The sequence below is a fragment of the Schistocerca americana genome, chromosome 3 (genome assembly GCF_021461395.2).
Source record: "Schistocerca americana isolate TAMUIC-IGC-003095 chromosome 3, iqSchAmer2.1, whole genome shotgun sequence".
Classification (NCBI taxonomy): domain Eukaryota; kingdom Metazoa; phylum Arthropoda; class Insecta; order Orthoptera; family Acrididae; genus Schistocerca; species Schistocerca americana.
The window spans coordinates 268,770,695-268,788,471 of record NC_060121.1 but is presented as its reverse complement, the minus strand read 5'-3'; the positions used below and the strand labels follow the sequence as shown (position 1 = coordinate 268,788,471).

The following is a 17,777-nucleotide window of genomic DNA, read 5'->3' as shown; positions in this document are numbered from 1 at the left end:
CAATTTTCTGTGACGCAGCGTGTGAAGATTGCTGAGTGTGGACGGGTTACTCCTGTAACCGAAATGGCAGGTACGTTCTAGTATATTTGATGCTGATGGGGTTGGACAAAATAGGCTTGCATTTGTGAAATAGTAAATTAATATCATTGTCACTTCAGATCTGAAGATGGCTCTAGAGGAACCGAAACCGGTCATGTGAATAAACATTTTTGCAGTCAAGACGGATTATAAGTAACTGTTATTATATAGTCTGTTATGGAATTCCAATTCCAACAGTACCTGGTAAACTTGTGACCATCTCTTTCTTTATACTATTCATTATCAATCTTCCACTTATTTCTCAGACATGCGTCTTGTAGTAACTTGCCTTCCTAATTGTTCCGTGGCTTCCTATTAAATTTTCATACCTTCCTCCATCATTCCCAACTCTTGCTTTAAGGTATGCGATAATCACAGTTTTGTTAGATGTTACTGTATCTTCCAGTCTAGTGGTAAACTCTTCCTCCTCGTCTGTTTCACATCCTATTCGAGGAGCATAAACCTGGACTTCACCGAGAATATTTCCTTCAATCATTATCTTAAGTTTAATTATTCTGTCGCTTACACTTTCCACATTCAGTACTTTGTTCGGAAGTTCATTAGCTGCTACTACTACAGCACCATTCCTTCTTCTGTCCCTTGCTGACCGCCACATCATATATCCATTTTATAGCACCACACACTATGTAGCAATTCTGAAATTAATAAATTTGATGTGTATTGTCACTTACAAGGAACTGTTAGAAACAAACTTTTACCCGCTCTCCACCTCGTATTTGGGACATTCATTACACAACAGTCTTAGTCTGTAATGTTCTTTACAGAAAAACTTGAGAGACAATCGTGACATGCTTAATTGTTGACTGTCCTTTGACCTTGGGCTGGACTTACGCCTTTTTCGTTTCACATCTGGAACATCTGAATCTTGGTTGTCATGTTGCTTGCCGTTTAGGAGACCCTTGAAATACGAAGACATTATTGCTGAACGAATTAGTTGCTAACTCAGCTACATCAGAAAACACAGCTAATGGCTTCTTGTTCCTCGTTTCTCTGAATGTCTAACCGACTTACCCACTCCTGACATTGTTGTGTAGTGGAACATGGTTAGGTAAGGTTTTTTGTGTTCGTGCTCACTTACATCAAATGTTTGGTGTACAGTAGGCAACAAAATAACTGATTTGTTTTGTGTACGCACATAATAAACTAAAACAGTATTCCGTATGTATGCAGAAGTGGTTGATAACGGAGTCCTTTTCTTGGTGGCAACATTCTTTTGTATATTTCATTTCAGTTAGCCGAAAGAGTTTCCGTAAGTGTAAATTTGTTAGCAAATAGTTTCTACCACAAATCAAAACTTGTAAAAAAAATTATCGGCTGTAACGTACCTACCACTTCCCGTCAGGTGAGCAACTAAATCATGTACCACTCGTTTCCCTTGTTTTTTCCCATCCTTCAGCAGCTTTCTCTGTATACGGTTACGCATTATTAGATAACTGGTCTCACGATCAACGGCAGCCATAAATTTCATACCGTTCTTTGCAGGTTTTGAAGGATAGTACACCTTCATTGGACACCATCCCCTGAAAGCACACAGGTGCTCACCAACTGTAATATAAGGCCGAATGATAGGAGACAAAATGTATGTATTAACGAAAATTTCAAACACACGCCTTATAAGTTCAGCTTTTGATCCAAAACTACTTTTCTTTCTTCTTTTCCAAGTTTATCATCGAACCAGAGGCACATCAGATTATCATGAAATCTCGAAAAGCTCGAAAAATAGGTGTCATATTCATCTGACCAAAATTCACTGAATGATTTCCCACGTGCCTTGTGTAAACCAGCTATTACTAGCAGACGACATACCGCCTGCAGTTCTGTAGAGTCAGGTGCAATCCAGCGTTCAAAATATGAGTGCAGAACTTTACTGTCTGCGTGGTTATTGGTATGCATAGCTATTAAACTCTGCACGTGACTGGTGGTAAAAAGTCTGAAACAATCCGCCTTGTGATCTAAGAACAATCTGCCTTGTGATCTAAGATGACGTGGGATATGTGCCAGTGGTGCTATGTCGTATGTCATCTGTCCAAATCTAGATACATGAGTAGGAACACTAGTTTCCTGAATACTATTATCATCTTCTTCACATTCATTCACATCAACCTCATCTCCGACCTGTATATCTTTCTCTATCACATCCAAAACACCATCATTCTCATCCGCATTTCCAAAAATCGATTCATTATCACTATCGCTCTTATGTACAGATTAAGGCAAATGAAAGTGACCCAGAGAACAGAGTTCCAGGTTACAAAGAAACACAGCAGAGAAAAGGAAATATAGTACTAACCTTACTATATCAAATGATGAAAGTGATCGCCGTTCATCTCTTAGCATTTGTGGGCCCTAGTCAGCAAGTTGCTGAAGGAGGATCCATTTCCAAACCTTTCATTATCTCAGTGAACAGCCACTCGCAAAGCTAAATGCGCCGAGGAGCGTCTGCTGGTTTTAATGCATGAACAAAAGACACTCGGCATGGGTGCATGTGCAGGTCCAGGTGGAGTACTCGTCCGCATGATCGATGTGATATGCCAGCTTCTTGCGACAAAAGTCGAGCCGATTTGGTAGGACTCTTCTGCGTTTTCTGGTGAGCTGCAGCCACATTTTCTGGTGTGCGGGCACGTTTCGGACTTTTTTACTTGTTCAAATCAGATCCCGTCTGACGCCATTTTCGTACTAAGCGTTGCAAGGCACTCTTCGCTGGCACTTTGACACCATTTAACTTCTCAGCAAACAACTGACCACGCCGTTTTCATGACTTTGTCCTCACGTAACTTTCTACGACGAACACCCACTGCTCCACTGCGAGTACCGTCGCTCGCTTTGCACTGCTCCACTCACACTGGCACAGCCCGCACTACCCTCTGAAGAGGTGTGCATCACGTGGCGGGCGTACACGTGGTGTATGCGTCACGGGCTGTGGTTAATGAATACATTCCGTCCAATCGTACCCTCTCGTCCAGGCCATTTTTATTTGCCCATCCTGTATATCGATTAAGCCAACGGCCTTGCCGCAGTGGTAACACCGGTTCTCGTCAGATCACCGAAGTTAAGCGCTGTCGGGCTGGGCTAGCACTTGAATGGGTGACCATCCGGTCTGCCGAGCGCTGTGGGCAAGCGGGGTGCTCTCAGCCCTTGTGAGCAAACTGAGGAGCTACTTGATTGAGAAGTAGCGGCTCCGGTCTCGGAAACACATACGGCCGGGTGAGCGGTGTACTGGCTACATACCCCTCCATATCTGCATCCAGTGACGCCTGTGGTCTGAGGATGACACGACGGCCGGTCGGCACCGTTGGGCCTTCATGGCCTGTTCGGGAGGAGTTTAGTTTTAGTATATCGCTTAATGTCTGCTTGAGACTGTAGCCCCTTTCAAAGCATATGTCATCATACTTTATGAATAAAATATAATACCATCTCTTACAACAAAACACAATTCCTAACTGTAAAATTGTTCCAACAAAGCACATCTACGTACTTTTTACGAATTGGTTACAATAATGGACATATAAATGTCGGCTGTGAAGGCACACTTCATCCAAGTTTTTACTTTCTTAATGGAATTGAAATATAACGAAAATCACATGTTGTATACCTGGCGTATTTTTTGACCCCACTGCAAAAATTTCAAATTATTGTACAGTGTTATAACCATAAATATTTTGCCCATTTATAATTAAAAGTCCATTAAAACATATCTGGAGGTTTATAAGCCTACGTCCACGGTGAAACTGCTTCTTTTCAGTTAAAAGAGTTTTGAGTCTAAAAGGTCCCCAAACACCAAGCAATGACTACACATGTAACACCTCCCCCCCCCCCCCCCCCCGCCCCTCCCCCAAGCATACAATGTGGTATACTCAAGATATTTTCCATTAACTTTGTAATCGGATACTATGTCTCTTTTGCTATGTGAGGACATGTTATGTAATTCATTGACATATTGTGTACCATTTTACAACGTTGAGAATGCATTACTTGATTTTTTTATGTATCATGACGAATATGAGGCAACGCAATTGGACAGAGCATGGCAAGAAAATGGTTGTCTTATTTTGAGGAGGATCGTTTCGACATGAGTGAATCTCCATGTTCAGGAAGACCTTCAGGGTTTGACGAAGGTCGTTTAAAAGCATTAATTCACAATGATCCAGATCAGCGTAGTCGAGGACTGGCAGATGTGATTAACTGTCCTCATTACTATCGTGCGACATTTGCATGCAGTAGGGAAGGTTCAAAAACCGTGTGTTTGGGTACCACATGCTCTAAGCCGAAATCACAAAAATCAGAGAGTAGCCATATGTGCACCTCTGCTAGCTCATCATCAATTGGCTCGTGAACAACACCAATCATTCCTGTCCTGTATCTTGCATTCGTCACGAAATATGGTATCTTTATGCTAGCATAAGGAAAAGCAAGGAATGGTTGAGTCCAAAAAAGAGCAGCAACTGCAATTACAAATACCTGTAAGCATCCACAAAAGATAGCGTTATGCATGTAATGGAACAGCGACAGTGTGGTGACGTACGAATTGCTTCCCCGAGGTGTAACCATCACTCCTGGCATTTATTGTCAACAACTGGGGAGCCTTGCAGTAATATAAAAGATTACAGAAAGCATGACCCTCATCTCTGGGCCATCTGCAGCTGGATACTGGCAAATCGGCTCTGGTGTGCACGTTAGCCAACTGATGCAGTCACGGGCATGGCCGAGAATATACACTCCTGGAAATGGAAAAAAGAACACATTGACACCGGTGTGTCAGACCCACCATACTTGCTCCGGACACTGCGAGAGGGCTGTACAAGCAATGATCACACGCACGGCACAGCGGACACACCAGGAACCGCGGTGTTGGCCGTCGAATGGCGCTAGCTGCGCAGCATTTGTGCATCGCCGCCGTCAGTGTCAGCCAGTTTGCCGTGGCATACGGAGCTCCATCGCAGTCTTTAACACTGGTAGCATGCCGCGACAGCGTGGACGTGAACCGCATGTGCAGTTGACGGACTTTGAGCGAGGGCATATAGTGGGCATGCGGGAGGCCGGGTGGACGTACCGCCGAATTGCTCAACACGTGGGGCGTGAGGTCTCCACAGTACATCGATGTTGTCGCCAGTGGTCGGCGGAAGGTGCACGTGCCCGTCGATCTGGGACCGGACCGCAGCGACGCACGGATGCACGCCAAGACCGTAGGATCCTACGCAGTGCCGTAGGGGACCGCACCGCCACTTCCCAGCAAATTAAGGACACTGTTGCTCCTGGGGTATCGGCGAGGACCATTCGCAACCGTCTCCATGAAGCTGGGCTACGGTCCCGCACACCGTTAGGCCGTCTTCCGCTCACGCCCCAACATCGTGCAGCCCGCCTCCAGTGGTGTCGCGACAGGCGTGAATCGAGGGACGAATGGAGACGTGTCGTCTTCAGCGATGAGAGTCGCTTCTGCCTTGGTGCCAATGATGGTCGTATGCGTGTTTGGCGCCGTGCAGGTGAGCGCCACAATCAGGACTGCATACGACCGAGGCACACAGGGCCAACACCCGGCATCATGGTGTGGGGAGCGATCTCCTACACTGGCCGTACACTACTGGTGATCGTCGAGGGGACACTGAATAGTGCACGGTACATCCAAACCGTCATCGAACCCATCGTTCTACCATTCCTAGACCGGCAAGGGAACTTGCTGTTCCAACAGGACAATGCACGTCCGCATGTATCCCGTGCCACCCAACGTGCTCTAGAAGGTGTAAGTCAACTACCCTGGCCAGCAAGATCTCCGGATCTGTCCCCCATTGAGCATGTTTGGGACTGGATGAAGCGTCGTCTCACGCGGTCTGCACGTCCAGCACGAACGCTGGTCCAACTGAGGCGCCAGGTGGAAATGGCATGGCAAGCCGTTCCACAGGACTACATCCAGCATCTCTACGATCGTCTCCATGGGAGAATAGCATCCTGCATTGCTGCGAAAGGTGGATATACACTGTACTAGTGCCGACATTGTGCATGCTCTGTTGCCTGTGTCTATGTGCCTGTGGTTCTGTCAGTGTGATCATGTGATGTATCTGACCCCAGGAATGTGTCAATAAAGTTTCCCCTTCCTGGGACAATGAATTCACGGTCTTCTTATTTCAATTTCCAGGAGTGTATGTTGGAGAGTTAGCTGCCCTGCCCCGTCCAATGTCAAGTGTTATATTAGGCTGGGTGCATAAGTTCATAGCGTTTTTGTTTGCATATTGATATTCCGGTTGTCATGAGTTTATTTTTTACTTGTAATTCAATGTTGGTTAAGAAGACTGCTTGAAGTGATGCTACCCCACGATAACTAACGCCCGCCCGCGTTCTGCTAGACTAACAAAGAACTATACAGGGGCTGGGTTGGGAGCTCATTGCGCACCCAACGTATTCACCTGATCTCGCGCCGTCAGATTAACACCTTTACCGCTCTCTGTCGAAGAGCCTTCGAGGAACTTCCTATCCGAATGAAAATGTGCTCCCAACATAACTCGACGAGTTCTTCGACTCAAAACCACGTGATTTCTACAGCCGCGGAATCGAAATGTTACCCTTTCGTTGGGAGAGTGTTCTAAATATTGTTGTTGTTGTTGTGGTCTTCAGTTCTGAGACTTGTCTGATGCAGCTCTCCATGCTACTCTATCCTGTGCAAGCTTTTTCATCTCCCAGTACCTACTGCAACCTACATCCTTCTGAATCTGCTTAGTGTATTCATCTCTTGGTCTCCCTCTTCGATTTTTACCCTCCACGCTGCCCTCCAATGCTAAATTTGTGATCCCTTGATGCCTCAGAACATGTCCTACCAACCGGTCCCTTCTTCTTGTCAAGTTGTGCCACAAACCCCTCTTCTCCCCAATTCTATTCAATACCTCCTCATTAGTTAGGTGATCTACCCATCTAATCTTCAGCATTCTTCTGTAGCGCCACATTTCGAAAGCTTCTATTCTCTTCTAGTCCAAACTATTTATCGTCCACGTTTCACTTCCATACATGGCCACACTCCATACAAATACTTTCAGAAACGACTTCCTGACAAATCTATACTCGATGTTAACAAATTTCTCTTCTTCAGAAACGCTTTCCTTGCCATTGCCAGTCTACATTTTATATCCTCTCTACTTCGACCATCATCAGTTGTTTTGCTCCCCAAATAGCAAAACTCCTTTACTACTTCAAGTGTCTCATTTTCTAATCTAATTCCCTCGGCATCACCCGACTTAATTCGGCCCCATTCCATTATACTAGTTTTGCTTTTGTTGATGTTCATCTTATATCCTCCTTTCAATACACTATCCATTACGTTCAATTGCTCTTCCAAGTCCTTTGCTGTGTCTGACAGTAAATCGTGAAGGGGAATGTATTGTTGATGAATAAAGTCTGTGTTTTGTGCATCTGTTGTGTTTATTAAACTTGTGGAAAAACGCTATGAACTTATGTCAGAACCGCCGCTGTATTGCGTTCCAGAGGTGGACCAATACGCTAAGAAGCAGGTGATCGTAATGTTTTGCCTCATAAACGTAAAGACATATGCACTTACTCGTTATATTCTCGTAACTTTTGCTGACTTTGTATCCTTCTATCTTGTAATTTGATGGTTTTGACACGACTAAAAAAAAGGCAACCTGAGACGGGAACTGTCGCGGCAGCACAAGAGAACCAAACAATTTGATAACCTTGTTGTGGGTGAGAGGTGGAGGGGGGAATGGTAGGAGAAGGGAGGAAGGGAGACGAGGGGAGGAAAGAAGGGGTCGAGGGGGAGAGGAGTGGGGGTCGGGCTGAAGCAGACTGAAGGAGCGGAGGCTAGGAGAGGAGTTCATTAACCCCGGTGCAGACGCGCGGGCGCGGGCCGTGCAGTCGGCTGCACGTGCGCCTCGGCGGCAGACACGTGGCGGCCGCGTGGGCCCGACCGGCTGCGTCGATACGGCGTGGTTGTCCCGGCCGCGGCCACGCCCTCCGCTGTCGCAGCCGCCAGCCTCCAGCTGCGACCCTGGCCTAGGCTCAAGGCCGGCCCGGGACCGCAGCGCACCGCCACCTGCTCAGCTACGGGGGCGCCACTGCCGCCGGACGCCCGCTCTCCACACGCGGCCGCTGCTGATGTAACTGTCAGCCGCGCGGACGCCACGTCACGCAACTGTCAGCGCGAGCGCCGTCTCCGTCTTACCCCTACGTCAAAACAGTTCCGTACTAGCTTTCTGCCCGCAGGTTCGCCCGCGGCCGCATACGTTACCTACAGGATAGTACCACCACTTGCAAAGTAGGTTAGAAATCAGATTAATAATGTTGCTCAAGCAGCATATGTTCGCTTTATCGGGCAACAACAATGTTATTAACTGTGGAGGGTATCGTCAGAATGGAAATAATGAGGTCACTGTAAAAAAGTCATTAATTTGGCACTTATCTTGAATGGATTCCCACGTAGATTTCGTCGAAGTTGTTATGGCTCATCTTGCTGACTGCTGGAAGGTCCAGGTCTGTATTTTAGCAATATTTGAAGACCTAACAAATGCGTTTTTCAGGAAATTCTTAATGATCAAACAATCCCAGATCAGAACAATGGTATGGTAGAAGTAATTTTTGACTTGGTGTTCACGATCCAGATTTTTATTAAACTTCTTGTAAATTCACGTATACTTCTTCTTAATTGTCATATCATCAGAAAAGTTTTGTATCAGTCTCCATATATCTAATTTCCACTTTAACCAAACACAAGACTTGACTGTTTTTTTACAAAGCGAAAAAACAACTTAACTTCTGCAAAGTGAAACAAAGACTTCTCTGTGCGCATTCGCGCCAAAACGGTTACAAGTAAGTCAAAGATTATGACACTCTCACAGAAATGAATACACACAAGAACCATATCACTGTAATATGTCGATCCATCGGAGTACCTATACATTAATAAAACCAAATGTGAATATTGTCACAAAAATATGTCTGTTACTTCGCAGAAAAGTAGTACGATATTACTGGTATCGAGAACTGGGATTGGCTTGCCGTAATGGTCACGTAAATAAAGAACCAGTACAATAGGGATGCGAAAAACCGACCGATTAAGCCGCGGGGGCTAGCCGAGCGGTCTAGGGCACTTTGTCACGGTCCGCGCGGTTCCCCTCGTTTGAGGTTCGAGTCCTCCCTCGGGTGTGTGTGTGTGTATTCCTTAGCATAAGTTAGTTTAGGTTAGATTAAGTAGTGTGTAAGTTTAGGGACCGATGACCTCAGCAGTTTGGTCCCGTAAGACCTTACCACAAATTTCCAAATTTCCGACCGATTAAAACCGATACCGATATTTTAGCTCTTAATAACCGGTACTTTTCGGTATGCCTTTGGACTCGATTATAACAGGTGCTTTTATTTTTTTCTAGCAACTGGGTAATAAGCACCGGAAGATCAATTAGCCGCAGGAGCAGTGTTAAAATTTTTCGTTTTTAAATAAACCTTTAATTCGTAAAATTTGCATTGCTTTGAAACGTTGCGTTATTATATAAAGTGAGAAAAATGATAAAGATTTTAAACATTGCTGAAACAGGAACTGTTGAAATTCTACACGGTAAATGATGACAGCCAAAACAGTTGCAGGATAAAGATTTATTAAAATTCTTGACCAAGGTTTCGGTATATATAAATATTCCTTCATCAGAAGTAAAATATCTAAAATTACATCCTGCAATGGAGATTAATAAAACAATTGTGCCAAAGGCGTCGTCAGTAATTAGGACATAATCTCCATTTATACAACATGATTATGGACACAGGGTCAATGCGAACATAGTTTAGCATCAGTACTTTGCCTATGAAGTTCATGTTGTATAAATGGAGATAATGTCTTATCTACTGATGACGCCTTTGGCGCAATTGTTCTATTAATCTCCATTTCAAGATGTAATTTTAAATATTTTACTTCCGATGAAGGTATGTTTATATATACCGAAACCTTGGTCAAGAATTTTAATAAATCTTTATCCTGCAACTGTTTTGGCTGTAATCATTTACCGTGGAGAAAAATGACCTCTGTGGTATTTTAATAACAATGCCAAAAGAAGTGATCAGCAAACACTCGGCATAAGAATTGGTACAGCATTTCTGAGACAATTATGTACCATTTACTATGTGGCGTCGTCTGTTAGATGGTGAGAGTGTACAAGCGATGAGCAAAACTCGCCCCAACTGGTCTATATGGTAGTTTCTCACTGTCGTCGTTGGCATCAGTTGTATAACAGAATGGCACCCTTCCTAGTCTGGAAGTATTTTACGAAGTGCTATATCAATGGAGAACAATGTTCCATTTGTGTTAAAGGAATTACAATGAAATGAACACCCTTAGCTGCTTACAGGCGTTGACATACGTCAACGGGGACAGATGAAAATGTGTGCCCCGACCGGGACTCGAACCCGGGATCTCTTGCTTACATAGCAGACGCTCTATCCATCTTTTTTTTTCAGGCTGCCGTTGCGCAATATAGGAAATGAAATGACTTCTTGAGGGTTTTTTGTTCAAATTTTTTATAATTAACGGAAAATAAACATTTGCTCCAATTTTTAATGAGAATAGAATGAACAAAGTATATATCATTCCTAGGCTGCCGTTGCGCAATATAAGAAATGAAATGTCTTCTTGAATCTTTTCTTTTTTTTTGCCAAGCAGTAAACAGAAAGTTTTATGGTGCACAAAGACTATCACTTCATTGTTGAAGGAAAGTTGCTCCGCTGCTCTGCGAGAGAAGGAAAATGTTAAAACGAAAATGGGAAAGAAAAAAATGCCTTCTGCATTGGTGAGCGTCTGGATATTATCTTAAAATTCCGACAAGAACTTAAGTCCCAGGAAGCAATTAGGATTCATACATACAGATCACTGGCAACCTCTGCTATCCGAAATATTGTATTTGAAGCATTTATCCGTTAATTATGATTTTGAGCATATTTCCAAATATCCTCCTGTAGTCACAATGTTGGCTCATTTTAAAGTGTTCAATTTCTATGTAAGAATAATAGTCTATGAAAGTAGCACGCCTATTCTGCATAATAAACATGCTGTGTGGCCCATGATCCACGTTGCAGCGTTGAATGATCTCTAAAAGGTCTACACCACTGGGCGTCATACGGTTTATCACCGACAATCGTTGACGAAGAAATGTTGTAATTTCTTCTGCATGTCCGTACGTGAACCTATGAATAAGCGTATCGACTCTTCCGCATGCGTCACAGTTGGGTGTTGGATGAAGGCCTATTTTATGTAGCTTTTCATTCGTTGCTACTTTATCATTGACTGTTAGATACCAGTCGGCTATGACGTTTGATGGCAACATGTCGCTGTGCACATTCCGCCATACTGTACTCCAATGTGTATGTGGATATTTTTCTTCGAGACGATTCCTGTGGTTTGTTGTCATGAGAAGGTCATAAAGCTTCCTGTTCGTCAGGCTTCCGTTATCGACGATGTTGTGTCGAATGTAGCTCATTCCCATGTAGTACAGTCGCACATGTCGGTAAGAAAGTGGAATGCCGGCGATATTAACGGATGGGTCAAGGCTATGAGGCTTCCACCGCTGAATGAGGTTTGTGATGATGCTGGTTCTCCGGGTACGAAACTCCTTCCTGTTGCGATTTAAGAGCAGGGTGACACATTTTTTGTGTACCTTAATGAGATTAAGGCCACCTTTGGACGAAGGTAAGGTTAAGGTATCAAATTGAACTTTGAAAATGTGCCCCCTAAAAAGAAACCATCATAACGCTTGTTGTATACCCTTGGGTAGATGGTCGGAGATTGGAAGAATTTGCGCCAAATAATTCATCTTGCTGGTAATGGCGATCTCGATGGTCTTAACTTTCTGTAATATATTCAAGTCACGGTCGGAGTGAAGTATCAAAGCAGCACGTAATTTATTAAGCATGTGTGACCAGTTCTTCGACAGGAATTTGTCTAGTTTGGTCTCAAAGGTATCACCGAGGGTTGTGTGATAATCCTTGACCTTGCACCAGGTAACATGGGATATGTCTCCGATACCGCCTCCGCTCTGCAAAGCTGTGATTTTAGTTCTATTTAGTATTGCTCCTGAAAGAAGCGTGAATGTTTGTAAAAGAGTTTCCGCTGACAGAAGTTGTTGCGATGATGACACAGTTACGCATATATCGTCAGCATACGCAATGCATGGGATAGTGACAGACTCGACGCTAAGCCCGATCCCGCTATGCGCTAAGTTCAGTAGCGGCTCTACTGCAATGGCGTACAAAATCATTGACAGAGATCATCCTTGGTGGATGGATTGCCCAATGGAAACTTATTTTGTAAAATGGCCATTAATGAGAATCCGTGAAGAAGCGTTTGTAGTAAGTTTGCGAATTAATTCTATGAGGTCCAAATCCTAGTTTCTTCGTGCTTTTAAAGAGGAAGTCATGGCGTACACGGTCATAAGCCTTCTCAAAATCTAGAAAGATCAGAGCGCCCTGTCCTTTGGTTTCAGCATATGAACAGATGATGTCCCTCAGCCGGCCGAAGTGGCCGTGCGGTTAAAGGCGCTGCAGTCTGGAACCGCAAGACCGCTACGGTCGCAGGTTCGAATCCTGCCTCGGGCATGGATGTTTGTGATGTCCTTAGGTTAGTTAGGTTTAACTAGTTCTAAGTTCTAGGGGACTAATGACCTCAGCAGTTGAGTCCCATAGTGCTCAGAGCCATTTGAACCATTTTGATGTCCCTCAAATCGCAGGCAGCTGAGATTACACTTCGGCCTTGCACTGCACTGTACTGGTAACTGCCTAAAACCTTGTACATAACGGTTTGCACCCGTAGCTTAATCGATCTGTCGGAAGTTCCATGCGGCTTTTCGCGGATGATGCTGTAGTATACAGAGAAGTTGCAGCATTAGAAAATTGTAGCGAAATGCAGGAAGATCTGCAGCGGATAGGCACTTGGTGCAAGGAGTGGCAACTGACCCTTAACATAGACAAATGTAATGTATTGCGAATACATAGAAAGAAGGATCCTTTATTGTATGATTATATGATAGCGGAACAAACACTGGTAGCAGTTACTTCTGTAAAATATCTGGGAGTATGCGTGCGGAACGATTTGAAGTGGAATGATCATATAAAATTAATTGTTGGTAAGGCGGGTACCGGGTTGAGATTCATTGGGAGAGTGCTTAGAAAATGTAGTCCATCAACAAAGGAGGTGGCTTACAAAACACTCGTTCGACCTATACTTGAGTATTGCTCATCAGTGTGGGATCCGTACCAGATCGGTCTGACGGAGGAGATAGAGAAGATCCAAAGAAGAGCGGCGCGTTTCGTCACAGGGTTATTTGGTAACCGTGATAGCGTTACGGAGATGTTTAATAAACTCAAGTGGCAGACTCTGCAAGAGAGGCGCTCTGCATCGCGGTGTAGCTTGCTCGCCAGGTTTCGAGAGGGTGCGTTTCTGGATGAGGTATCGAATATATTGCTTCCCCCTACTTATACCTCCCGAGGATATCACGAATGTAAAATTAGAGAGATTAGAGCGCGCACGGAGGCTTTCAGACAGTCGTTCTTCCCGCGAACCATACGCGACTGGAATAGGAAAGGGAGGTAATGACAGTGGCACGTAAAGTGCCCTCCGCCACACACCGTTGGGTGGCTTGCGGAGTATCAATGTAGATGTAGATGTAGATGTAGATGTAGATGATTTTGAAATCGGAATTCAGGAGTGTGATGGGTCGCATGTTTTTGACCTTCCTGCTGTTCCCTTTTTTCGGTAAGGGCAAGATGATACCTTCCGTAATTTGCCTTGGGTATAACTTCCAGGTGCCAGAGTTCATTCGCTATCTCGAGGAATGTCGGACCGAGGAGGTTCCAGTATCGCTGATAAAACTCAGCGCTGAGACCGTCGGGTCCTGGTGATTTCCCTTTCTTTGCACTGTGGACCGCCAGTCGGATTTCGTCCTCTGTGAAAACAGATTCCAGATTTGAATTATCCTGTTGTGACAAGCGACAGCTCAAGGTCCTAAGAAAATCGTCGCACTAGTGTCCGCCAACGGATTGCTTCTTGTAAAGTTGACTATAATAGTCGTAGACGTGCGGGATGATGGCACGTTGCTTCGTGATGGCATTCTCAGCGTCATCAACGACGGCTTCAATCAACATGGCTTTACACCGTTTCGTCGTTCTCAGGATGTGGTACAGGGAGGCCCGTTCTTCGGCGGCAACGTCCTTGGGGTGGGCTCGCACGATGATGCCTTGCATTCGTTGGCGTTCTATCGCCGTGATTTTCGCTTTATATCGTTTGATCTTTACATCGATATCGCGAGAAGGATTGATAGTGCGTCTGTACAGTTCTCTCAAACAGCGATAATAAAATTCAATAGTCTGTTTCTGTCAAAAGCTTTTTTGTCGGGCGTAGCTCATGAGGGTGAGGCGTAATTTAGGCTTAGCACACTGAATCCACCACTGCAGAACGCTAGCGTAACGACGTCGGTGCCGCTGGAGCTGTTGCCACGTTATGTTCACCTCCTCTTCAAGTTGGGCATCCTGCAGAAGGCTGACATTCAATTTCCAGTAGCCTTTCCCGCGGTAAATTTGCTGGCGTTGTAGGTTAAGGTAACACTGATATGCACAATGGTCGGAGATGTTGACAGGAGCTATGTCGCAGTTCACAGTGTGTCGCTGGAGGGCATCGGACACACAGATCCTATCCAGCCGACTGGCAGAATGACTGGTTACGAAGGTGTACGCTACCCGTTCGCCTTGCAGTTGTTCCCATGTATCGTGAAGACGCATGCCATGAATTAAATGTTCAAGTTCGATACATCTGTTCGTGTTAGGAGTTTGGTCTCTGTCGTTAAGCACACAATTGAAGTCACCACCAAGGATGAGATGTGCACGATAAGCGTTAAGAAGAATGGGAACCTCGTTTTTATTAAAATTTGAACGATCTCTCCTATGAGTGCTACCTGAGGGGGCGTACACTTTAACAATCTGCACACCACTCACTCGAAGAGAAATGCCACGACCACTAGGCAGCCGCTGCACATCCGTAAAGGGTATACCGTCGCGCAGAAGTATGGCAGTGCCTACAGCATCCTGGAGATTGATGTTATCAATAAGAACGTAACCGGGCACTTCTAAGACTGTGACTAGCTCCTGTAGGACGGCAATGTCAACGCTGATATCATACAAGAAATCAATTAGCGAACGGAGTTTCACCGCACTTTGAATCCTATTGACGTTAAACGTGGTAATGTTGTAGGTTTGGCTGTCGCACATGATGCATTCTTGCCTCGCGGTGTCCTCGCAGCGCACGGAGCAAGGAGATTGAGGTTCAGTCTCGCTGCCACTTTCTGACATGTGTACGGCTCTCAAATCATCCGACTTTTCCTCTTTGCTACTATTCCCTTTGCTTCTCCTTCGGTGGCCTTTCTTCGTTTCTGCTGCGGTCTCTACCGATAGTTGTGGATCAGGCAAACTGATCTGCACCCGCTCCTGTATCTCACACGGCTTAGTTTCAGAGGTGGCTGGCGCATCGTTGGTATCCAGCGGTAACTGTCCCGGCGAGGATGACGGGGCCGAATCGACGTCCGTCCTACCGCGAATGTCTTTGGCACTGCATTCCACCTGAACTGGCACCTCCGCCTCGCTAACATGTTCCGGCTACCGGGGTGGTGGTACAGACCCCGCGACTACCTCACTCAATAGCGGAACAAACCTTTCATTACCGTCTGCAGGACGTTCCCGTGGAAGTTGAAATGGACGTCGACGTGTGCAGTTCATCCGCAGATGTTCAGTCGAATGGCAGATCGAACAGGTAGGGGGTTGTCCAATGTAAGTTACCTGTGCATGACGGCCGCCAATGATAACATACGAAGGTATATGCTTTTTTAAGTCTACTCGTACACTTCTCACCCCGCTGTTAACTTGGTAGCGATATGCACTCGACCATTTTTCATTTGTAACTGACGAAACAGCGCCGTACAGTGAGAGAGAAGGTGCAATCAGAAAATTAGGGCACTCAGGTGGCACATTAAATACCCTGACGGTTCTCACTCCGTATCCCGAAGGCACGATTTGGACATTACTAATACTGCCATCATTATGACGAAATGGTCTCACGCTCCTCAACGAATTTCTTATAAGTGTCACTCGAAATAAATTTGACAAATAACGTTGGACAAAGTCCAACTGGAACGTGTCGACTATATCTTCAGGCAATTTCAATTCCTCAAAGATCCACTCGTGAATTTCAAACGCCGTTGGTCGCAAGGCAGCGCGATCGAAAACACACTGAACGCTGTTCGCTTTGTTAATTGTCGACATCGTACTTACAACAGTTACACAGAAACAAACGTTAACAGCGCTCGCACACGCTGCTCAGCTCTCCACCTCAGCACTGCTCGCGACGTAAACACTGGCCCGCGCTACCGTCCGTCACCGCGCGATATGCACTGTTGACATACGTCAACGGGGACAGATGAAAAAGTGTGCCCCGACCGGGACTCGAACCCGGGATCTCCTGCTTACATAGCAGACGCTCTATCCATCTGAGCCACCGAGGACACACAAGATAGTGCGACTGCAGGGATTTATCTCTGGCACGCCTCCCGCGAAACCCACATTCACAACGTATTGTCGCGCACTACATTCGTAGTGCCCCCGCCCATTATACTCATTAGTCACTTCGCGTTGCCGATTCCTGTAAGAGTTCGGGCACTGTTTGTGCACTCGCACAGAAGAAGAAGATGGTCAAGTGGTCGGTGAGCCTTTACTATATATATATATATATATATATATATATATATATATATATACTAAGATGGTATCTTACGGGAATCGGCAACGCGCCGCGAGTAACGAGTATAATGGGCGGGGGCACTACGAATGTAGTGCGGGACAATACGTTGAGAATGTAGGTTTTTCGGGAGGCGTGCCAGAGATAAATCCCTGCAGTCGCACTATCCTCTGTGTCCTCGGTGGCTCAGATGGATAGAGCGTCTGCCCTGTAAGCAGGCGATCCTGGGTTCGAGGCCCGATCGGGGCACACATTTTCATCTGTCCCCGTTGACGTATGTCAACGCCTGTAAGCAGCTAAGGGTGTTCATTTCATTGTAATTTCATTCTAACGAGCTGCTTGGTCACATACCAACAGATACCATCTTAGTATGTATGTGTTAAAGGATTAAAAATAGAGTAACCACAACAAACTTGTGACATAATATGAGAAGATAACTTAAAACGTAACAATTCGTTCATAGCTACAATGAAAATAGAAAGCTACTAATCAGCTAACAATAATACACAACATGCCTTTATAAGCTTTTATGATGATGATGATGATGTTTGGTTTGTTGGGCGCTCAACTGCGTGGTTATCAGCGCCCGTACAATTATCCAATCTTTGCTCAGTCCAATTTCGCCACTTTCCTGGATGATGATGAAATGATGAGGACAACACAAACACCCAGTCATCTCGAGGCAGGTGAAAATCCCTGACCCCGCCGGGAATCGAACCCGGGACCCCGTGTATAAGCTTTTAGTTCTTGAAAACGGACAAATTAACACGAAACAATAGAGTTCTTCAACCTAGCACTGATTATTCGTAATGCCCAAATAGTGGTATGAGTCACCATTACAAGATGGGTTTTTCGCAGTTTCAAAAATTAGAATCAGTAGGAGAAATATAGTGTATTTTAGGAGTAGTTAACCGCTTATTAA

At 45.1% G+C, this 17,777-nt stretch overlaps 1 non-coding gene and 1 pseudogene across 1 annotated transcript; one reads left to right on the top strand and one right to left on the bottom strand.

Annotated features, from left to right (window-relative positions):
• The first annotated feature begins 3,097 nt into the window (after window positions 1-3,097).
• Window positions 3,098-3,215, top strand: LOC124607938 (annotated as a pseudogene).
• A 13,333-nt stretch (window positions 3,216-16,548) lies between these two features.
• Window positions 16,549-16,622, bottom strand: Trnat-ugu. The gene has a single exon. It is a non-coding gene; the product is annotated as a tRNA-Thr (tRNA).
• Window positions 16,623-17,777: the final 1,155 nt, after the last annotated feature.